Genomic DNA, 24,285 nt, shown 5'->3' with positions numbered 1-24,285 from the left:
CAGTTCATGTCCCTGCTTGGGTGTGTGTGTGAGTGTTTGTGTACAGTGTGTGTGCAGTGTGTGTGATAGTGTGTGTGTGTGCGTGTGTGTGTCTGTGTGTGTGTGTGTGTGCGTGCGTCAGTGAGTTTGTGTGTTATTTTGCTTCAGTCCATGTCCCTGCGTGTGTGTGTGTGTTATCTCGTGTCTGTAAGTACCTCTCCTCTTAATGTTGTCACAAATTTTTGTTGAATCCCAGCACTTTCAGCACAGAGTTTGTATGTTCTCCCTGTCTGCTTGGGTTTCCTCCAGACACTCAAGCTTCCATTGACCACCCAAAATCATACAGATAAGTTAATTGCCTTCCCCCTAAATTGGCCCTATACTGCAATGGGTAATATTAATTCTACTAGTGCTAATCCTACTAGTACTATGGTAGGGATTAGATTGTGAGCCCCTCTGAGGGACAGTTTGTGACAAGACAATATACTCTGTGCAGCACTTTGGAAGATGTCAGTGCTATATAAATATGAATTGGTAAATAATAATTGTGTGTGTGTATCTGACATATGGGGGGGGGGGGTGATGTTTGTGTATCTTTTTGTTTTTGTTTTTTTTATAATGTAATGTAGGGGAAAGAGCACAACTAGCAGCCTATACTAAGGAGACATCTCTCTACCTATACTGCAGGGGTCATCTGACTACCTCTATTGGGGTAGGGGTGAGAGGGTGAGAGGTACATCTGGCTACCCAAGACCCTCATGCTGGGGTGCACCTCTGTCTACCACATCCCAACAGCATGCTCGAGTCAGGAAAGAAGGGTGGGGGGGGGGGAGATTTTTATACCCTCACCCTGCAAGCTATTTAGCCTAGAAACTGCCCTGATTACCGATTTCCGCATTCCGATGCGGAAATGCAATTTCCGATCGGAATTTCGGAAATTGCATGTCCGCGGAATCCGAATGAGCATCCCTAGATGCTATAGTACAACTGGAGAAAAACTGTCTATTTGCATAGCTGAATATTAACTCTTTCAGGCAGAGAACGAAGAAAAGCAACACAACATATTTATTTGTGTGCTAGGCACTGTGCATACACATATCTAATATCTCATCATGTCACATGTCATTTAAAGGAAACCTAAGATGAAGGGACTTAGGCTGCTTTCACAGTGGGACTTTACAGGCGCACGTTAGAGCCGCCTAAAACGCAACCCAACTCACAGTAAAATCAATGGGCTGTTCACAGTGCCCACGTTGCATTACAGTGTAACGCTGGACGTTCAAAAAAAGTGCGTTAGACTGTTTGCACATGCTCAGTAAGGGGAGAGCCCTATTGTTCCTAGCCACATGGCTAATTAATATTCACTGCACTGTAGTCCAGATCATGAACGATTCGGCTCTTTGATCCGGATCTTTTTTGTGAGTCGAATCATCCGGATCATCACAATGAAGGATTCGGTTCACAGTGGATGTCTGGAAGGAACTGCAGCTTCTGTGCACAAGCACAATCTTCCTGCTGCATCTCTCCCTTCCCCATTAGCACCCTCAATGTGCCTTCATTCTCCTGCACCTCTCACTCTGCTGCACCCCTGCTTCCTGCTTCCCTAGTAAAATGATTCAAAGATTCGGTTCAACGATCCGGATCTTTTCAATGATCCGAATGAACCGAATCATTGAAAATATCCGGACTTCCCAGGATAGCACCAAGAGCCTCATAAGGCTCAATCTGACCTCCAACTTCAACACCACCAGGCGTTGCGTTAGGGGCATGTTATGCGACCATAACTTCCCCTAAAATGCAACGTCCTGATGGGAAAGTAGCCTTAAAGAATGGATACTCACCTGGGATTTCCTCCAGCCACCTTCAGGTCTTCATCGCCATCTCCCTGGGCTGCTTCTAGCCATCCCGGTTACTTGGTTTAGTCACTCTCCATCACACATGTGCGGCCCAGTAGTACTGCTCAGAGTGAGAGGGCTCCCGTCCATGAAACCGCATCCGGGCCGCGCATGCGCCAAAGAGAGCGAATGAGCCAAGTTACTGGGACAGCTAGTGGACGATCTGAGTTACCCAGGGGGATGTGGAGGGAGCCCATGGCCTGAAGGGGGCTAGAGGAAGCCCCAGGTAAGTATTAATTATTTTAGTCCCTTTGTCTCAGGTACACTTTAGTGTTCCCTTTAAATTTTTGCTCATCCATTTCTATCCAATCACAGGTAGAAAAAGTGTCTCATTTTTCTTTTATTTACAAAATTCCCCCACACGATTGGACGTTTGATGCGTACACAGATTGGCATCGCCGCTCTTCACTGCACATCTCCTCTCCGTAAATCACTAACACAAACCAGCACATAATTATAACAATGCGGAAATGTGTCTCCAACCATCTGCGGTCGGATCTGAACGAGCGCGCCTCCCAGAGTGGGCAGGATGACCCCAGGGGTAAGTTGAAGGAAATAATATTCTGTTATCTCGCCACGGAACGTAGCTGGTGTGCTGGTGCGTATTAGAGATACTTACCAAACACAAAAACAAGGCTACATCGCATTGATATGTAAATGGTAACATTCGAGAACTCCATCTCTTTGTCATAAACTTTGAATGAATGCTTCCAGCTTCCACTCCTGATAAGTGGGTGAATTAAAAACCCGGCGTAATCCTCTATTCATTTTAATTTTTTATTTTTTTTTGTTTATTCTGAAAGCTGCATCATGAATACTCGCGTATCATTAAAGCCCCCTGATTATCATTACGCTTCGCTGACCAAGATAAAGCGCCAAAATGAAAGTGTTTCATCCACCTGCGTTCTTTTAATATGGAAATAGGTTTTTTTATTTAGATTGACCAAGGTCGCCAAACAAGCTGAGACCCCAATATGCAGATTCCCTCCTACCAGGTGGTCATTAAAATCAGTCCCAGTTGGCCATTAATATGCAATAAAATGCAGATCTCAAGCAAATGAGATGCAAATGTCCAATAATGTATTTGGAATATGCAGCGACACAATTAGGAGTTGTGTTTCAGTGTCTGTTGTCCCTTTTTGAATGTGTATCACGGAGGTAAAGCTTTAGAAATTTGTATTCTGATCATTTTAATTTTGTTTGGCTTTTTGAAAGTTAAAAGGACGTTAATTATGAGAGGTATAAGACAACTGCTATTAGCAAACTCTTTCTGAATCCTCTTTCTAAAAATGCTAGTTCCCTGGCTGATATAATTCATGAAATAAGTTTTGTGGACCAACCCTCATGTCTTTACTGCTACTTTTTATCCATAGCTGATTTCCTCAATTTCTTATTTATGTATCTGTTGGCTAGCATTAGGGATGCTCGGATACCCCTTTTTATTATTCGAGTTAGGTCGAATTCGAATAGTAAATTATTCGAGGTCGGTCGAATATTCGAGTCGAATATTTTTTACTATTCGATTCGACCTCGAAATTCGAGCTCACTATTCGAGTCGGTATTCGAGCTCATTATTCGAGCTGACTATTCGAATTGGCCTTAAATAGCTTCCAACACTTGTTTTGGGGGTGAATGATGCAAGAAACATCTTTTTTTCCAAGTAACGACAGCAAGTGATTATGTGGGGATGTTCCTTTAAAAAGAAAAAAAAAAGGTGGAAAGAGAAGTTGTGTCCAAAATTCTGTTCAGTACTGTATATACTTCTTTTTCTTCTTTTGTATCTTTTATATCTTCTTCTATATCTTCTTCTTCTTCCTCTTCTTCTTCTATATCTTCTTCTTCTTCTATATCTTCCTCTTCTTCTTCTATATCTTCTTCTTCTTCTTCTTCTATATCTTCTTCTTCTTCTATATCTTCTTCTTCTTCTTCTATATCTTTTTCTTCTTCTTCTCCTTCACCTTCTCCTTCTCCTTCTCCTTCTCCTTCTCATTCTTCTTCTTCTTCTTCTTCTTCTACTATATCTTCTTTTTCTATATCTTCTTCTTATTATTATTTTTCTATTTCTTCTTCTTCTTTTTCTATATCTTCTTATTATTATTATTTTTCTATTTCTTCTTCTTTTTCTATATCTTCTTCTTCTTTTCCTTCATCTTCTTCTTCTTTTTCTATATCTTCTTCTATATCGTCTTCTTCTTCTTCACTTATTTCTCTTAACACACAGACTGCAGGAGGTAAATTCAGCAAGAGCAGCAGCAGGAGGAGGATGATGATTGTGTGGCAGCAGGCAGTCAATGAGGCAGGCAGCGAGACATAATAGGCTGTGGTACCTAGCGGTGGTACCAGGCCGTAAATACACAGCATGAGGTTCCAGACAGCGGTCGTGAAGCCCACATCGTGTCCAATACACAACTGGGACATCACAGTTTTCAACCCGGACACCTCTAAAAATAATATCACAAAGTATTAAAAAGTATATATATATTTTTTTTAAAGAAATGCAGCTATTTTTGAGCGTAATAGCTGGTGGCGCATGGTGGAAGCGCCATTGTATGTGCTCCCTGGCAGTGGAAACACACAGACAGCAGGAGGTAAATTCAGCAAGAGCAGCAGCAGGAGGAGGATGATGATTGTGTGGCAGCAGGCAGTCAATGAGGCAGGCAGCGAGACATAATAGGCTGTGGTACCTAGCGGTGGTACCAGGCCGTAAATACACAGCATGAGGTTCCAGATAGCGGTCGTGAAGCCCACATCGTGTCCAATACACAACTGGGACATCACAGTTTTCAACCCGGACACCTCTAAAAATAATATCACAAAGTATTAAAAAGTATTTATATATATTTTTTTAAATAAATGCAGCTATTTTTGAGCGTAATAGCTGGTGGCGCATAGTGGAAGTGCCATTGTATGTGCTCCCTGGCAGTGGAAACACACAGACAGCAGGAGGTAAATTCAGAAAGAGCAGCAGCAGGAGGAGTATGATGATTGTGTGGCAGCAGGCAGTCAATGAGGCAGGCAGCGAGACATAATAGGCTGTGGTACCTAGCGGTGGTACCAGGCCGTAAATACACAGCATGAGGTTCCAGACAGCGGTCGTGAAGCCCACATCGTGTCCAATACACAACTGGGACATCACAGTTTTCAACCCGGACACCTCTAAAAATAATATCACAAAGTATTAAAAAGTATATATATATTTTTTTTAAAGAAATGCAGCTATTTTTGAGCGTAATAGCTGGTGGCGCATGGTGGAAGCGCCATTGTATGTGCTCCCTGGCAGTGGAAACACACAGACAGCAGGAGGTAAATTCAGAAAGAGCAGCAGCAGGAGGAGTATGATGATTGTGTGGCAGCAGGCAGTCAATGAGGCAGGCAGCGAGACATAATAGGCTGTGGTACCTAGCGGTGGTACCAGGCCGTAAATACACAGCATGAGGTTCCAGACAGCGGTCGTGAAGCCCACATCGTGTCCAATACACAACTGGGACATCACAGTTTTCAACCCGGACACCTCTAAAAATAATATCACAAAGTATTAAAAAGTATATATATATATTTTTTTTAAAGAAATGCAGCTATTTTTGAGCGTAATAGCTGGTGGCGCATGGTGGAAGCGCCATTGTATGTGCTCCCTGGCAGTGGAAACACACAGACAGCAGGAGGTAAATTCAGCAAGAGCAGCAGCAGGAGGAGGATGATGATTGTGTGGCAGCAGGCAGTCAATGAGGCAGGCAGCGAGACATAATAGGCTGTGGTACCTAGCGGTGGTACCAGGCCGTAAATACACAGCATGAGGTTCCAGACAGCGGTCGTGAAGCCCACATCGTGTCCAATACACAACTGGGACATCACAGTTTTCAACCCAGACACCTCAGAAAAATTAAAACTTTTTTTTTTTTAATGGTTTACTTATTTTTTTATTTTTTTTGACAGCAAATTACACATATAGCTATTGTTGGACGTAATAGCTGGTGGCAGAGTGGCAGCAGAAGGTAAATCTGTGTACCCTGGCAGTGGGAAACACAGACAGACAGACAGCAGCAGCAGCAGGAGGAATGGATGAGTAGTGTGAGTGTGGCAGCAGGTAGGTAGGCAGCGTGACATAATAGCCCTGGTACCTAGCGGTGATACCAGGGCTGTAAATAAACACAACAGGAGGTCCCAGACAGCGGTCGTGCAGCCCACATCGTGTCCAATACACAACTGGGACATCACAGTTTTCAACCCGGACACCTCTAAAAATAATATCACAAAGTATTAAAAAGTATATATATATTTTTTTTAAAGAAATGCAGCTATTTTTGAGCGTAATAGCTGGTGGCGCATGGTGGAAGCGCCATTGTATGTGCTCCCTGGCAGTGGAAACACACAGACAGCAGGAGGTAAATTCAGCAAGAGCAGCAGCAGGAGGAGGATGATGATTGTGTGGCAGCAGGCAGTCAATGAGGCAGGCAGCGAGACATAATAGGCTGTGGTACCTAGCGGTGGTACCAGGCCGTAAATACACAGCATGAGGTTCCAGACAGCGGTCGTGAAGCCCACATCGTGTCCAATACACAACTGGGACATCACAGTTTTCAACCCGGACACCTCTAAAAATAATATCACAAAGTATTAAAAAGTATATATATATTTTTTTTAAAGAAATGCAGCTATTTTTGAGCGTAATAGCTGGTGGCGCATGGTGGAAGCGCCATTGTATGTGCTCCCTGGCAGTGGAAACACACAGACAGCAGGAGGTAAATTCAGCAAGAGCAGCAGCAGGAGGAGGATGATGATTGTGTGGCAGCAGGCAGTCAATGAGGCAGGCAGCGAGACATAATAGGCTGTGGTACCTAGCGGTGGTACCAGGCCATAAATACACAGCATGAGGTTCCAGACAGCGGTCGTGAAGCCCACATCGTGTCCAATACACAACTGGGACATCACAGTTTTCAACCCGGACACCTCAGAAAAATTAAAACTTTTTTTTTTTTAATGGTTTACTTATTTTTTTTTTTTTTTGACAGCAAATTACACATATAGCTATTGTTGGACGTAATAGCTGGTGGCAGAGTGGCAGCAGAAGGTAAATCTGTGTACCCTGGCAGTGGGAAACACAGACAGACAGACAGCAGCAGCAGCAGGAGGAATGGATGAGTAGTGTGAGTGTGGCAGCAGGTAGGTAGGCAGCGTGACATAATAGCCCTGGTACCTAGCGGTGATACCAGGGCTGTAAATAAACACAACAGGAGGTCCCAGACAGCGGTCGTGCAGCCCACATCGTGTCCAATACACAACTGGGACAACACAGTTTTCAACCCGGGCACCTCAGAAAAATTAAAACTTTTTTTTTTTTAATGGTTTACTTTTTTTTTTTTTGACAGCAAATTACACATATAGCTATTGTTGGACGTAATAGCTGGTGGCAGAGTGGCAGCAGAAGGTAAAATCTGTGTACCCTGGCAGTGGGAAACACAGACAGCAGAAGGGCAGTACACAGCAGCCCACTGGAGGTGTAAAATGTGTGGCTACTACAGGCGACGTAATATTCAAACTGAACCAGGCTGGCTTAGTAGTGAGCAGGAGCCAGGAGGTGGTAAAGGGTGGTAAGGCATATTAACAATGGTTCCGGCAGCCAGTTCATGTCCCCCTCTCGCCGACAACAGGGGCCAGGAACTCGCCTTCCACCCATGCCTGGTTCATCTTGAGAAACGTCAGTCTGTCCACAGACTTGTGAGACAGACGTGAGCGTTTCTCGGTGACCACGCCACCAGCTGCACTGAAGCGGCGCTCGGACAGCACGCTGGAAGGGGGGCAGGACAGCACTTCCAGGGCGTACTGCGCCAGCTCGCTCTAGATCTCCAGGCGCTTGACCCAGTACTCCATGGGATCCACAGGGGCATCGCTGTCAAGCCCGCTGTAGGACCCCATGTAGTCAGCCACCATGCGGGTCAGGCGCTGGCTGTGACCGGAGGAGGATGCTGCTGCATGCACCTCCTCTCTAGTCACTGCTGGAGCCTCTACAGTCCTGTAGAGCTCGTTGCTGAGAGACAGCAGGTCTGTAGGGCGCTTGCTGCTGGATGCAGGCACCTGCTGCTGCCTCTGTGCTGGCTGGACAGTGGGGGTGGAAGGCTGGGGGAAGGCTTCCTCCGAACGCTCAACAAGGGCCTGCTGCAAGCTCCTTATTTGTTGCGCTGGGTCTCCTCCTGCAGGAGGCAGGAACTGGCTCAACTTCCCCTTGAGGCGTGGGTCCAACATCATGCTGATCCAGATTTCCTCCCTCTGCTTCATCTAGATCACCCTGGGGTCCTTGTGCAGGCACGTCAGCATGTGCGCTGCCATTGGGAAGAGGCGGGCCACGTCTGCTGGCACATCGACGGCAGTGCTGTCCTCCTCATCCTCCTCTTCTGCCGCCTCATCCTCTCTCCACCCCCGCACCAACTCAGCTGCACTGTGCTGATCCCTCTCATCAGCAGCAAGGTCAGGGACCTCCACCAAGTCCTCCTCCTCCTCTCCCTCAGAGGTGGACTGTGCAGCTGCATGCCGCTCCTGCTGGGCCAAAGCTGCCGCTCCCTGTTCCAGCAAAGCATCGAGGGCCCTGTTCAGCAGACAAACCAGGGGCACCCACTCGCACACCATAGCATGGTCCCTGCTCACCATGTTGGTGGCCTGCAGAAAGGGAGCCAGCACTAAGCACACCTGCTGCATGTGCCCCCAGTCGTCATCGGGGACGATGGACGGGATGTTGCTGGTCTTGTCCCTTTTCCGAGCGGCGGACACAGTGACCAGGGCAAGGTACTGGTTGACAGCGTGCTTCTGTTCAACCAGACGCTCCAACATTGCCAGGGTGGAGTTCCAGCGAGTTGGAACGTCAAGGATCAGCCGATGGTGTGGCAGCTCCAGCTCCTTTTGCACGTCTTCCAGGCTCGCAGAGGCTGCAGGCGAGCGCCGGAAGTGACGCACAACATTCCTTGCTGTTTCCAGCAGTTCGCCCATCCCCTGGTAGGTGCGCAAGAACTTCTGCACCACCAGGTTCAGCACGTGGGCAAGACAAGGGATGTGGGTCAGGTTTCCCCTGTCGATCGCGGCAACCAGATTGGCCCCATTGTCGGCCACCACCTCTCCAACTCTGAGGCCCCTGGGGGTCAGCCAAATCCTCTCCTGCTCCTGGAGTTTGGCCAACACATGGGTTGCCGTCAGTTTGGTCTTCCCAAGGCTGACCAACTGCAGCAGCGCTTGGCAGTGGCGTGGCTTCACGCTGCTGCTGAGGCGGGGGGTTTGGCCAGGTGTGCCGGAGGATGGCAGAGGATTGGAGGAACCTGCTGCAGTTCCCCTGACCCTGCGGGGTGGCACCACCCACTGTGTTGCTGCTGCTGCTGTGCCCGCTGCTGCTCTCCCATCCTCACCCCCTTCCACCAAGCTGACCCAGTGGACAGTGAAGGACAGGTAGCGGCCTGTCCCGAAGCGGCTGCTCCAGGAGTCCATGGTGACGTGGACCCTTTCACCAACCGCGTGCTCCAGCCCTCGCTCCACATTGGCCATGACAAAGCGGTGCAGTGCAGGCATGACCTGGCGGGCGAAGAAGTGTCTGCTGGGGAGCTGCCAGTCTGGGGCTGCACAAGCAAGCAGCGCACGCATGTCGCTCCCCTCCTGCACGAGCGTGTACGGCAGGAGTTGGGAGCACATGGCCCGTGCCAGCAAGCCATTCAGCTGATGCACGCGACGGCTGCTGGGAGGCAGAGCGCTAACCACCCCCTGGAAGGACTCGCTCAAAAGGCTCTGGCATTGCCTTTTGCTAGCACGGGAACCAGCGGAGACAGCAGAGGAGGCCACTGAGGACTGGCTGCCAGAACAGGCCTCAGTGTCGGCGGCAGGAGTTGCAGAGGGGGGAGGAGCAGTGCGTTTCCTCACTCCTGCTGGTGCTGCTGGAGGAGCAGGAGGGCGGGTGGCTGCTGTTGCTGCTGCTGCTGCTGAAGGCTGTGCAGTGATGGGTGTGGTGCCACTGCCAGCACCAGATGTCTTCAGCCTCTGGAACTCCTCATGCTGGTGGAAATGTTTAGCAGCAAGATGGTTGATCAAAGAGCTGGTGCTGAACTTTAAGGGGTCTGCACCTCTGCTCAACTTCCGCTGACAGTGGTTGCAAGTGGCGTACTTGCTGTCAACTGTGGGCATGGTGAAAAATTGCCAGATTGGTGACAAGAAAAGCCCCCTACGGCCTGGAGCCGCTGCTGCCTGTCTCCCTGTGGTGGTTGGGGGGGGGGGGGGGCTTGGGTGCGGCTGGTGGTAGTACTGGCAGATGCTGCTGCTGCTGCTGCTGAGCCTGAGACACCAGCAGGCTGTGGGACCTGCCTACTGCTGCCAATGCTTGCAATGATGCGCCTCCTTGCAAGTCCCACAAGCGCATCCTCCTCCTCCTCCTGAGAGCTGCTGATGATGACATCCCCAGGTGCTGGTGGTGGCGGCACCCAGTCTTTGTCTGTCACCACGTCATCATCATCATCATCATCCTCCCCCTCCTGAAACATGTCCTGCTGGGATGATGACCCCCCAAACTCCTCTCCTGATGCATGGATGGGCTGCTTGACTGTCGCCACAGTCTTGCTGTCCAATCCCTCATCCCCCAAAGTGCCCATCAGCATCTCCTCCTCCAAATCGCCAACAACAGCAGACAATTGACTCATGATGCCTGGGGTCAAAAGACTGCTGAATGACAGGTCGCCAACTGACGGTGAACTGGCCTCCTCCCCAGGCCCTGCTGGGCGGCTGCTGCGAACAGGGGTGGTGGTGGTGAGGGTGGAGGCCTCGGATGCAGAGCTGATGGCGGGCTGCTCATCCTCCGTCATCAGTTGCACCACAGTGGCTGCACCTTTTCCTCAATGGGACGTTTCCGACCCGGCTGGAGGAAAATAGGAGCAGGTGCTACACGCTGCTGCTGCTGTGTCTCTGCAGCGTGAGTTGCTCCTGCTGGGCGGTGCCCAAGGCGTCCACGGCCAGTGGCTATAGGCGGAATGTTAGCCACTGACGCAGCTGCTGCTGCTGCGGAACTGTGCATGGTGGCGCGGCCGCGGCTTGCCACAATGCTGCTCCCTCTCCTCTTGATTCTCTTGCTGCCCTTCCCCTTGCCCAAACCGCACTGGCTGCCACTTCCAGACATCTTAGATGTTTTGGGCGTAAACAAAAAAGTTTTTTAAAAGGGCGGGTGAAAAAGTGGGGTACTTTAATGGAGTGGGTTGGTGGGTGAGGTGACACTAATCACTAAGTGATTAGATCGCTAAGTGATTACTAGTACAGTACTAATACAAAATACAATAATTCAGTAATCAGTAAGTGTGAAGTTGTGAACAGTGAACAGTGAGTGTGTCCCCTAGTACACTAACTAGAAAATACAATAATCAGATTCAGTAGTAATCAGATAATTCAGTAGAAGGGAATAGAGTGTTTACTGTACACAGACAGTGCACGCACACACACACGCAGGAGCTATGAACAGTAACAGTGAGTGTCCCTAGTACAGTATACAAAATACAATAATCAATCAGTAAGTAAAGAACAAGACAGGGTAGAATAAACAGCAGAAACACTGGTATAGATGAAATAAACTAACAGAGGACAGGAGGACAGCTGCCCACACAGGCAAGGCCCTGAGGCCTAAAGCTGTGTAAGCTTGCCTGCAACAGCTGCCTGTCTCTATGTAACACACAAGCTACTAACTAAAATACAATCTCTATCTAGCTAACAACAATATAGGTGTATAGAGCAGGTGTATGTGAGCAAAAACGCTAGGTAGTTGACCACTATAGAGCACTTGCTAAGCCAAAGCACAAAGGAGCAGATCTCTCTCTGTACAAAGTCAGGCAAGGACGGAAAAACGGAACATGGCGGCCGCTATTTATAGGGTAGGGGCTGGCCAGGGTCCCCCTCTGTGATTGGCTGCCGTCAGAGGGCCTGGGAGCCCTCTGATTGGCTCTAAGGACATCAATCTGGGCTATGATGACGCTATTCGAGCTCGGTATTCGAGCTCGAATAGCGCTGTTTGCCCGAATAGCTCGAATAGTGAGTGGGCTATTCGAGTTCACTCGAATAGCCCATTCGAATAGCTGCAGCTATTCGAGCTCGGTATTCGAGCTCGAATAGCTGAAAAAGAGCTCGAATATTCGAGCTACTCGAATATTCGAGCTCTGCTGAGCATCCCTGGCTAGCATACTACATGGCAGTGGTAAAATTGGCCAGTTATCTGCAGATTAAAATTGGATAGGTGTATGGAGTCTTATGGTACGAACACACTTGCGACTATGGTAGTTTGAAACAGCAGCTTAACGATCGGTCTGCCGACAATCGGGTAAAGAACTTTACCAAAAGATCATTAAGTACAACGACAAACAAACGATATCGTCACGATGAGAAAATCCAACAGGACGGATCGTATCGAGCGACAATCGTTACAAAACTATAGTGTGTACAGTTATCTGATGAGCACGATCGTTACAAGGGCCAATGCGCCTGCGTTGGATTCTACCCAGCTTCCGTACTTCCTGTGTAGCACGACCCGTAAAGATTGTTATATTATACATTTCAAATAAACCTTGTTTTCAAGTTAACTATCATATATTTTTATCTAATGTAACTTCATTTTAGTTTTTTTTTTAAATTTTACATAAATATGTACGCAGCATTTCTTTTTGATCGTTCTTTCCTTGCAAACGATTGTTATCGCAAGTGTGTACGTACCATTAGGATTTTTCAACCTGCTGTGTGCTGTCTACAGGTACCTCAGAATATTACCTGAAAGGGCTAGGGCACACCAAAAGAGCTTCTGAGCGCTTTTAAAAATGCCATCCCTTTAAAAAGCACTTGGCTAATGTATCTGAATGGGATGGAGCACACCAGAGCGATGTGATTTTCTCCCAAATGCAAACACAGGTCTCGCAGCATTTTTGCTGATTTCTGAGGCGATTCAGCCTCAATGTTAAGTATAGGAAAGTGGAAAATCGCTCTGAAAAGCGCCAGATCAGAGCGATTTTCCAAGTGTTTTTGTTACAGAAGCTGTTCAGTTACATCTCTACTGTAACAAAAAATAACAAACACTACACCAAAACGCTCCAAAAAACACTAGGCATGATTAGAAAGTTGCTAGGCACATGCCTAGAATCGCCTAGAAAAATCACTTCAAAAAGCGCTAAGCGTTTGCAATTACGGTATTATTTTGGTGTGTCCAAACTGTCATCATTTGGCAAAAACAATATTTGTATTTTGGTTTTTTATAAGACTCAAAGTGCATAGTACGTGCAGTAATTTGTGAGGAGATGTATTTTTGTCACAGAGTAAAAAGCTACTTGAATATAAATGCCCGACTTTTGTGCGTTATGATGCACGTTGGCGCAAAACGCACGGCAACTGTGCATTGGGTCGAAGCGCTCAGTTTTGTATCACCACAGTAGGTGTGGGCTGCAAGTAGTGTTGGGCGAACAGTGTTCGCCACTGTTCGGGTTCTGCAGAACATCACCCTGTTCGGGTGATGTTCGCGTTCGGCCGAACACCTGATGGTGTTCGGCCTTTTAAGTTCGGGTTCGCCCCGAACTTCTAATGGCCGCCGAACAGGGCCCCTGTTCGGCCGAACAGGGCCCTGTTCGGCCGAATACGGCCCCCCTATGGGGTCGCAGGCATAAGGGGGGAGCATGCCCCGATCGCGGGGGGGGGGGGTCGGAAATTCCCCCCACCCCCTCCGCTAGCGCTCCCCCCTCTGCCCGCTTCCCCATAACAAAGTTTCAAGAAGTACCTGCTGTGTCCGGTGGTAGTGTGGGTGGCTGGCAGTGGGCGGCACTATGCAGTGACTGAATGAGGAGGAGGAGTCCGGAGAGTGACGCGTTGAGGGAGGCCGGGCAGCGGACGGTTCACTGCTGAACCGCCCGCTGCCCGGCCTCCCTCAACGCGTCACTCTCCGGACTCCTCCTCCTCATTCAGTCACTGCATAGTGCCGCCCACTGCCAGCCACCCACACTACCACCGGACACAGCAGGTACTTCTTGAAACTTTGTTATGGGGAAGCGGGCAGAGGGGGGAGCGCTAGCGGAGGGGGTGGGGGGAATTTCCGACCCCCCCCGCGATCGGGGCATGCTCCCCCCTTATGCCTGCGACCCCATAGGGCCCCCAAAAGCTGGATGTTCGGAAAGTTCGGGGTTCGGCCCGAACATGCCGAACATCTCGGCCATGTTCGACGAACTTTCCCGAACCCGAACATCCAGGTGTTCGCCCATCACTAGCTGCAAGCAGAAAAAAGTTGTATCACTATGGCAAAAAAGTCACATTGTATTAGTGTGCTAGTTTCAGTGCAATTTAAAGCTACTTGGCGCGATTTGGTGTGTAAGGGCCCAATGTTGGGTAGCTTATTAAACTACCTCCTGTCATAAAAAGGTTTGAATGGCAATACATATATGAAGTCTATGCACTGCTACTGCGTACAGTTAGATCAGGGGTCCCCAAACGTTTTGGGTCGAGGGCAGGGTCAACATACTTCAGACTGCTGGGGGGCCTGAGGATACATAAAATGATGTAGAAGTCTTTGCGGGCCACACAGTGAAGCATACCTAGGTGACAACCTGCAGTCCAATTGGACAGCAGTGTCACCTGATGTGGAATTTGATTGGAAACCAGTGAATTACTGCTTTCTGGCTTCCATGTGGATGGGTGATGCCAGCACTGCTATTCTATATCCAATATTTAAAGATGTGGCTGACCTTATCTATAAGTAATACATTTTGTGTGTGGGGGGCTGGTAAAAAAGCCTCAGGGGGCCACATTCGGCCCACGGGCCTTAGTTTGAGGACCACTGAGTTAGATAAACAAATAAAGTTTACATCTGGTACATTATAGTGGATAGAACAGACGCACATTTATATCTGTAGTAGCACCTCCATCTTTCTCCTCATGCTGATGCCTTGTAAGTGCACTCTGAGCATTGTGTCTTCCTCTCCACCCTGGTGCCCTCCCCTGCCCTCTGCCTGCCTGGATCAAATTACATCTCTCTTCTCAGTGGGTAGGAAAGGGTGGAGATAGAAGAACTGCTGCAGCCTGTTTTATCATGTCTGTTTGCTATAACTCTTAATTCACGTCTGTCTGCCTGCTTGGATTAGTCTCCCTACACAGTGGTTGTGGGCTGAAAGCAGGACATGGGAAGGGGAGGCGGAAAGGAGGGGGCGGGGGGGAGGTATGACATCAATCCCCCAGCATCCTTTGCATCAATAGTTTGGAAAGAAAATAGATTCCCCAGGCCTGATTTCAGCCAGGGTGCAGGGATTTCAAGACCATATGTGGAATACGGACCCTGGAGCTGATACAATCACACTTTACTATGGCCTCAATTCACTAAGGTTATCTCCTGTCCTTAATAACTTTTCTAGAGTTATCACCATGGTGATAAGGCATGTAGTATTCAGGAAACATTTTACCTCAGGCAAACCTAAAGTTAACTCTTCTGTGTTTAAGTTAAGGTGAGATTTCTAAAGTTAACTCTTCAATCCTTAAAATAACCCCAGAATTCTAAAGTTAAAGACAGACTGTGAGTTAAAGGACACCCGAAGCGAAAAAAGACTATTGTAATAAACAATTGTATCTATCTTCCTTCTCCTAAAATGACTTTTTTAGATATTCCACAGTTTAATTTTATGTTTAAATCTACTTTTTAAGTTTTAACTGTTTTATTGTTTTTGCTCAATGACACATTAATTGAAGTATGCCAGAGCTACAATTTATGAACTATTGGTCCTTTTTATCTCTTTCCTGCTCTCAGAAGCCATTTTCTGCTAGGAAAGTGTTTTATAGTTGGGATTTCTTATTAGTGAGGGTCACACTGTAGTCACTTCCTGTCTAAATCAGGACTGATTCAGCCACTTACATACCTGATTTTTAACTCTTTCAGACAGAGAAAGAAAAAAAAAAGGAACACAGCATAGTTATTTGTGTACTAGGCACTGTACATACCTATGTCTATCTCATCATTGACGTAATGACGTCAGGGGAGTCCCGATCCACCCCATAGTGCAGCCTGGCGGTGATTGTCCAGGCTGCGCAAGGGGTCTGCGGGGGGGCCCTCTTTTGCGGCGGGTAGCGGCGGATCAGTGGTGAGCAGCGACGATTTAAACAAACACGCAGCTAGCAAAGTGCTAACTGCGTGTTTGAAAAAAAAAAATGCAAATCGGCCCACCAGGGCCGGAGCAATCCAGCGCAGCGGTACTGGACGAGCTGAGCTCGTCCGTAACGCCCAGCTGGATTTATTAAATGTCAGAAAGACAATCTTGAAACGGCTTTTATGTTTTACAAGTAGCCAGCAAAATAAGGGAAGAATCAATGTTAAGTGGCAATGGCGGGGTCGGTTTGTTAGCTGTGAGGTTGGCAGATGTGGGAGGATAAGGTGTTTAATTGCTGTAATGGATCTGCAATGTTTTCTGGGTAAAAGTACTGAACTAGGAAGATTTCACAGCTGCAGAGATTTGATCTGTGAAGTCTAATCCCCATCAGTTAATATACTCCGGCTCCACACATGGTCAGAGGTACACGGACCTGCGCCCCCGGCCCTCAGTGGCGATGATTGAGAATCAAGCTGCTTTGCTGCCAAGGCTTCACTTCCAGTGACAAGAACTTCTCAACATTTCTCCATATTTCATTTCAGAGAGTTGTCATTCATGCTCGGTTGTAGTTCGGCTAAACAAGCATTTGTAGTTAGAGCTGCCAGGTTTGAAAAATAAACATACCCGATTGTCACTGGGATTGCAGCGATATGTCAAGATGTGTTTTTGGAAGAGTTTGCTGAACGGTGGCATTTACACAGCGAGTGGTGTCTTATCAATTCTTTGTTTCTGGAAGGAAAGCATCAGACAGTCCAGGAGAGATCTGGTGTAAACACAAAATAGCTGTAAATTCTCACTAACTAATCACTTCTTTACAGGACCTGTAAATGAGGTAGCCAGTCAGAAGCTCTAAACATATGGTAGGTAAATACTGCAGGTGCTACTGCGCCAAAGGTGACAAGCTACTGTGCCACAAGCTACTGCGCCACAGCCGACAAGCTACTGCGCCATAGCAGACAAGCTACTGCGCCACTTCAGACGAGCTACTGCACCACAGCACACAAGCTACTGCGCCACAGCCGATAAGCAACTGCGCCATAGCCAACAAGCTACTGCATCACAGCCGACAAGCTACTGCGCCACAGCTGACAAGCTACTGCGCCACAATTGACAAGCTACTGCGCCACAGCCGACAAGCTACTGCGCCACAGCCGACAAGCTACTGTGGCACAGCCACTACTGCGCCACAGCTGGCAAGCTGCTGTGCCACAGCCGACAAGCTACTGTGTCACAGCCGAAAAGCTGCTGCGCCACAGCCGATCAGCAATTGCACCACAGCTGACAAGCTACTGCGCCACAGCCGAAAAATGACTGCGTCACAGCCGAAAAGCTACATCTCCCCAGTCGACAAGCTACTGCGCCACAGCTGACAAGCTATTGCGCCACACAAGCTACTGCGCCGCAGTCAACAAACTACTGCGCCACAGCCGACAAGCTACTGCGCCACAGCAGACCAGCTACTGCGCCACAGCCGACAAGCTACTGCGCTATAGCTATAGCCAACCAGCTATTGCGCCACAGCCGAACAGCTACTGTGCCACAGCCGAACAGCTACTGTGCCACAGCTGACAAGCTACTGTGCCACAGCTGACAAGCTACTGCGCCACAGCCGACAAGCTACTGTGCCACAGTTGAAAAGCTACTGACCCCATAGCTGACAAGCTACTGACCCCATAGCTGACAAGCTAATGACCCCATAGCTGACAAGCTAATGACCCCATAGCTGACAAGCTACTGACCCATAGCTGACAAGCTACTGAGGCTTGCAGGCTGTATTTTTTGGGGCTGCCATCGCTGGATCTCAGAGGGTGAAGAGGACAGGGGAGCCTCATTAGCATCCAGAGACTTCCCCCTCCCAAGGTGAGTACCCCCAGGGAAACTTTTTACTTATAGTTTTACTTAAAGTGTTTTTATAATTGTGTTGTTATTTGAATTGCGAATGCATATTTGTTCATATACTTTATACAGTGGTGCTATGTTTATTGGCCTTTTCTTTTAGGAGCAAAGTTGCCAGGCACACAAATAAATATGCTGTGATGCTTTTCTTCTTTTTTTACCTGAAAGAGTTAACATTCTACTATACAACTGACGGTTGGACTACTAATAAGGAATTATAGCCATAAAATACTTTGCTCTAGGAAGCCCAGTTCTCTGCCAGTAGAGGGTAGATAACAAAATGCCAATAGTTTATATGTTTGAGCACTCTGAGACACAGAGACTGTATTTAAAAAAGTTATTTTTAGAAGTAGGAGGATAGATTCAAGGGGCCTGATTCACAAAGCGGTGATAACTCAGTTATCACGCCTAAAAGACTTTAGGCGTGATAACCTTTGCACTAGCAAAGTTATCACCGCTTTGTGCTCTAACTCGCATAGGGCTTAATGGGAGCTTCGCGCGAAGCGCCGGAAAATTCGCGCGAGTTTCTTCTTATCATGCCTAAACTGAGTTTAGGCGTGATAAAGGGGTTTTCACTCGCGTGCAAACACTTTGCACCGCTTTGTGAATCAGGCCCAATGTGTATCTCTTCACTTTGTTTTTCCTTAAAGAGAACCCGAGGTGGGTTTGAAGAATGTTATCTGCATACAGAGGCTGGATCTGCCTATAAAGCCCAGCCTCTGTTGCTATCCCAAACCCCCCTAAGGTCCCCCTGCACTCTGCAATCCCTCATAAATCACAGCCACGCTGCTGACAAACAGCTTGTCAGAGCTGGCTGTGTTTATCTCTATAGTGTCAGTCTGCTGCTCTCCCCACCTCCTGTAGAACTCCGGTCCCCGCCTGTATCCCTTCCCTCCCTGCTGATTGGAGGGAAGGGATGGGGGCAGGGACCGGAGCTATGCAGGAGGCGGGGGAGCAGCTGAGACTGACACTACAGATGTAAACACAGCCTTACAGCATGGCTGTGATTTATGAGGGATTGCAGAGTGCAGGGGGACCTTAGGGGGGTTTGGGATAGCAACAGAGGCTGGGCAGTATAGGCAGATCCGGCCTCTGTATGCAGATAACATTCTTTAAAGACACCTCGTGTTCTCTTTAAGTATCACTTTAACTGCCACTATAAAGGGAAATTTTAGCACCATTGTTTTATTGGGTGCCTCCGATGCCCAAATCTCCCTTTACAGCCGTAATGAACATGGACGCCGAAGAGGCACCCAAACTGTAGCACCACCTCCACCGAACAAATTTCTTGTTTCAATGTAAAGAACACCCCATATTTATTACACAATGAGTGGGTTTTGAAAAGGGGCTGTTACCTGCTGGAAAATGTCACTTAAAGCTTAAAGCTAATGGGAGTCTTTTAAAAAAAATAATAAACCAGATACTTACCTAAGGAAAAGGAAGGTTCTAAGTCCTAATGAGCCTTCCTTCTCCTCTTCCGGTGCCCTTGTTGCAGCAGCAGCTCCTCTGTTTAAATCCCCCGCCGCGGGGGATTTCGGAAGTCTTCGGGAGTTGAGTCCTCCTGAAGACAGGCGGCTCCTTGCTGCACATGCATGAGTGTGCGAGAGAAGACTCCCGAATACGTCCACCTCCGTTGGTGACGGAAAGAGCAGTATTTGACACGATGGGAACCAGTGCTGGAATGGGCACTGGGAGAGGAGAGGGAAGGCTCTGGTTACTATAGAGCCTTCCCTCCCCCTAGGTAGGTATCTGGCTTTTTTTTTTTTTAAAGGTTCCCATTGACTTTAAAGGACTCACTAGGCGAAAAACTGAAAAAAAGTTGTATACCTGCATGAACTTAGAATGCACGGAGGATGCCATCTGCGCCCTCCGTGCCGTTACGCTGGGTCCCCGCTGCTCATTGTCCCCCTGGGCCGGCTCTTGACCCCACAGCCCGGGTCGGGCTCTCCTGCCTCCCCTAAAATGGGCGCGGCTGCGCAGTCCACAAAGATGCGAGTGCGGCTGCGCAGCACTAGGGCCTCCCCCCCGGTCCACGCTACAGGCTGTGTCCTGTTGCGTGGATCGGGGGGGAGGCTCAGAGCTGCGCAGCCACACTCGCATCTGTGTGGACTGCGCAGCTGCGGCCAGCAGGAGAGCTCGACCCGGGCTGTGGGGTCGGGAGCCGGCCCAGGGGGACACTGAGCAGCGGGGACCCGGCTGAATGGGATGGAGAGCGCGGATGGCGTCCTCCGTGCATTCTAATTTCATGCAGGTATTCAACTGTTTTTCAGTTTTTCGCCTCGTGAGTCCTTTAAGCATTAACCTCCCTGGCGGTATGATTTTTTCCGGATTTTAGGGTCCTTTTAAAGACCCAAAAATCATGCTGCCAGAGTCTCTGCAGCAGCCCCTGCTCTCACTCACCTCCCTGGGCTCAAGCGCTGCAATTTTACCTCTGTCCTCCGGGTGACGCTGTAACTCTCTGGTAAGATCGATGACGGGGATCTCACCGGAGTGATTCAGAGCCTCGGAGGACAGGAAGGAGAACAGCTACTGATGTCTGGATCCCCCGGGAGGTGAGTAAAAACACCAGCTGCGCGCTATACTCTGTATTGAGCTCCTGGCGGCTAGCCCGAGCTACACTCGGGATTACCGCCAGGGAGGCTAATGCAAAGGGTAAAATTGGGTCTTATTTTACTGTCACCTTTTCCTATCTTTTTTTTTTTTACCCATCCAGTAATGAACTGAATAAAAACATGAAACTGTTCTCCATAGAAATGGCAGATGCATTTCCATAACTGCATTTGAAGTTGGACGGCACACAGAGCGAGGATGAAATTCGTTTAAGGACATCATCATTTTTGCTGGCCGCAGTGAGGTTATGTAACGGCACGCCTGAAAAAAAAATAAAACATTCCTTTGGCCGCAGCTGAAACAGCTGAATTACAGCAATGGGATTGTACTTTTTCTTAAATAAATAGCCAATCTGTTCAGCGGAACGGTCCAAGTATAGAATGATCTATTGAGGTGCTAGAAAACCACGACAGAGACTGGAGAACCATTTTCAGGAAAGTCACTGATAAATCATTGATCTAGCTGGTGTTCAGAGCGCTTTCATTGCTCAACAACTGCTTCGCAAGCTGAGAGCTTCACTATAGGAATTAACTTATGCCTGGTTCACACCAAGCAATTACCGTGGTTGAGTAATTTCTGATGGGTCCGATCTGATTTCCGATCATTTTTCTGGTTGATTTTGGATAGAAGTGATCACAAAATCGATCAGAAAAAAAAACCATCAGAAGTAAGATTGGACCTGTCAGAAATATTCGATTCAACCCGTCTGACAGGATATTGCATGGTGTGTACCAGGCACTCCACACCTTCCTCTGCAAATTAATTAACTATCAAAAAATAGTAAAAGCAAGTCTTCTCTCTACCATGTTTTCCATACGGTCATGGTTAGGCCTCTTTTACATCAGGACGTTAGGGGCACATTATGCGACCTTAACGTAGCCCCAAACGCACCGCCTGGTGATGTTGAAGGAGGACTCTACCTAGAGTCGTGTTATGGAGCTCTTGGTGCGCCTTTTTTGTGTTATGGACTGTGGAGAACACGTGATCCGCATCACGCGGTCCCGCCAGCCAATCGCCGCACAGAGCAGCCACTCCAGGAAGTAAACACTGCACGTCACATAGTGCAGTGAATATCAATTAGCCATGTGGCTAGGGGCACTAGCGGACTCTCCCCTCCTCCTCCAACATAACTGCACATGTGCAAGCAGTCTAACACAGCTAAACCACATATAACACACAGCATGCTGCACATTCTTTGAACGTCCAGCGTTACTATGTAACGCAACGTGGGCACTGTGAACAGCCCATTGATTTTTCATTGCTGTGCGGTGGGCTGCGTTACAGGCTGCTCTAACGTGCGCCTGTAACGTCCCACTGTGAAAGCAGCCTAAATGAAAAAACGCATCCTCTTTCAAGAGTACCTGAAGGGAGAGAGGGATATGGAGGCTGCCATTTGTATTTCCTTTTAAACAATACCAGTTGCCTGGCTATCCGGCTGATCTCTTTGGCTGCAGTAGTGTCTGAATCACACACCTGAAACAAGCATGCAGCACCGGCAAATACAGTAAAACATCTGATCTGCATGCTTGTTCTGGGCCTATGGCTAAAAATATTATTTTTTATTTATATAGCACCAACATCTTCCGTAGCGCTTTACATAGTAGTGATGCCCGTAATCTAAGCATATGCGTAATTACACATCGTAGTTGACGCCTACGCATCATAGTTTCAATTCGTAGTTTCAAAATTACACTTACGAATTGACGCGTAACGTAGTACCGCTACGTGTAATTACACCCGCTACGCATAGAAAATGTATATTGCAAAGTCAACTACGCATGTGTTAATGCGTCTATTTTTACGCGTATAAAATTACTCATTAGACAGGTAGAAATAAACAAAGTCTTGTAAAAGTAATACCTTTTAATGGCTAACTGATAAAGTTAAATAATGCAAGCTTTCTGGGATGTAGTCCCCTTCTTCAGGCATATTTCCAGATGTAAGCTGAAGTAAAACACTGATGCAGGTAAATAGTAAACACAAAGATGGCAGTTGTGCTGGTTACTGTTTAGCAGTTAGGTGTCAGGTGATCAACAGGCTGGAGCCAGTGAGCTCATGCGAGCAAACATGAAATCTAGCAGGTTTCTGAAGAGCATGAAGCCAAGTAAATCATGTTGCATAAGGAGTCATGAATCCCATTCCACAATTTAAACCCTTTGTTCATGTCTTAAACATCTTCATAAATTTGTACTCAGAAATCTTTCTTGCTTATTCATTTTTGAAGTTGCCCTTAAGAATAAGTACTTTTAGATCTTGCATGCTGTGTCCTGGTTCACAGAAGTGTTACGCCACTGGTGTATCCATTTTACCCTCATTAATTTTAAAGCGGTGATGGTTCATTCTTGTGCGCAGTTTTTGTCCTGTCTCTCCTATATAGATTCCTTTTGAGGGGCATTTCATGCATTAGACAGGGAAATGTACGCGTAAGAGGAATTTTTCCGCGTGACGGCATATTCGTCCGCATACAACTACGTTATGGATTGCGTGTAATTTTGTAGATTAATGCGTAAATACGGTGCACATTAGTAGTTGAGCAAATTGAAATGTAATTTAACTAACGTAATTGCAGAAAATTACGCGTAATTCCAGCGTAGCTTAGAATGCTCTTTACAATCATCACTATTACATAAATAAACATTGGGGAACATATGTCCATGAGAAGTTTAAGAGACTGTACAATTACATACTAGAAATACAAGGTCAAATACATACATACCGTATTGTTCAGAGTATAAGACACACCTGACCATGAGATGCACCTGGGTTTGGAGGACAAAAACAAGGAAGAAAAAATATACTAACCCTGGTAAGAGCACTGTGATTACAGTGCAGGCGAATTAGGCGCAGCCGGCGCCACCATAGGCCGTAATAGGAATTATGGCTATAGCAGCGCACAATAAATACACACTGTAATTCACCTTCCAGCAATAGCTGGATGCCGAATTACATCATTCCTCACCATCCACCTGGACCTGGAGGGGGAATAGTATTTAATGCCGCCAGGAACTTGTGCAGCAGCAGGATAAGCCATACCGGCTGTATCCTGCGCCCAAGTCTCCCGGTGGCCAATTCATATGAATGCCCCTGATACATCTATGGTGCATGGTGCAGGGGTATCTTGTGGAGCACTGAGTCTGGCTGCTGCTGGGGGGGAGGGGAGGTGTGATCCTGGAAACACCAATGTTTGGCTGCTGGTGCTGGGGCTGCAGGCCTGCACAGCTGAGATGCGTGGAGGGTAGTTTTAGGCACACGATAAGATAAGTTTGGCTTGGGATGTGTGGAGTGTAGCTTTAGGAACAGGATAGAGTAGGTTAAGGTTAGACATGGGATAAGTGCAAGGTAGTGCATTTATTTTCACCACACCCGTGTTCCGCACATTCAAAAACCCCTGCGGCGGCCCCCACTAATGCATAACACCACGCCAGCCCTTCAACTCAACTCTGACAGCCTCCCTGTGATAAGATGATCACAGAACCCAGCCCCACAGCTCTCCAAGCTCTTACGAACAGCTCCATGTACCTTGCACCACCGTAAGTCTGGCTGGTGGTGATGGAGGTGATCCTGGCAAGCCATGTGTTCGGCTGCTGATGCTGGACCTGGGGCTGCAGGTGTGCACGGACTGTGGCAACAAGATCAGCTCTAATGGAGCCCTGTGTGTGCTGGCTGCAATGGAGGGGGAGTCAGCTAGACATCCCAGCAAATTCACCCCAAGGTCAGTCTATACAATGCTCAGGGAAATTGCAAAAAAAAACTCTTACTCAATGGGCCTTTACATGGCGTGTTATAGGTCAAGGTTCATG

The 24,285-nt window shown here is 47.8% G+C and overlaps 1 long non-coding RNA gene across 1 annotated transcript in view; it reads right to left on the bottom strand.

The window, feature by feature from the left end:
• The window catches only part of LOC137543670 (uncharacterized), a 111,811-nt gene extending 89,325 nt beyond the window's left edge, over positions 1-22,486 (bottom strand). The window contains exons 1-2 of the long non-coding RNA XR_011025563.1: positions 22,346-22,486; positions 16,604-16,742 (exon numbers count right to left, since the gene is read on the bottom strand). This is a non-coding gene — a long non-coding RNA (uncharacterized lncRNA). The remainder of the gene's footprint in view (positions 1-16,603; positions 16,743-22,345) is intronic.
• Between the last annotated feature and the right edge of the window lie 1,799 nt (positions 22,487-24,285).

Source organism: Hyperolius riggenbachi, chromosome 2 (assembly GCF_040937935.1).
Source record: "Hyperolius riggenbachi isolate aHypRig1 chromosome 2, aHypRig1.pri, whole genome shotgun sequence".
NCBI lineage: Eukaryota > Metazoa > Chordata > Amphibia > Anura > Hyperoliidae > Hyperolius > Hyperolius riggenbachi.
This window is presented reverse-complemented; position numbering and strand designations above follow the sequence as displayed.